Genomic DNA, 411 nt, shown 5'->3' with positions numbered 1-411 from the left:
AATCTTGAATTTTAAGTAATATGCATTAATAAACAATATGTTACAAATAAAAAATAGTTTTTAATATTTTTTGTCAAATACTTTATAATATAGTATAGATATAGATATAGATAGGGAGGAAATTATATATGTAGTTATTTCCGCAAGTTAAGCCTGGAGTGATGGTCAATAGGAATGATTATATATATGTATATATAGCTTGAGGTATATTCAAAGTCAACAACAAGAAATCTTGAAACATACAAAAGTCAAACTTTTGGAAAGCTTGCAAATGCATCTTTCTTTACCTGATGTAACCACCACTTGGCCACCCACTACAACTATTCCAACTTCCCTTTTTTTAAAGTGCTTTGTTAATTATTTATTTATTCATTTTTAAATTATGGGTTTTGATTTTTGATCGATTATATT

The sequence above is a fragment of the Cynara cardunculus genome (assembly GCF_001531365.2).
Source record: "Cynara cardunculus var. scolymus isolate 2C chromosome LG 9, CcrdV1, whole genome shotgun sequence".
Lineage (NCBI taxonomy): Eukaryota > Viridiplantae > Streptophyta > Magnoliopsida > Asterales > Asteraceae > Cynara > Cynara cardunculus.
Note: the sequence above shows the minus strand (reverse complement) of the source record.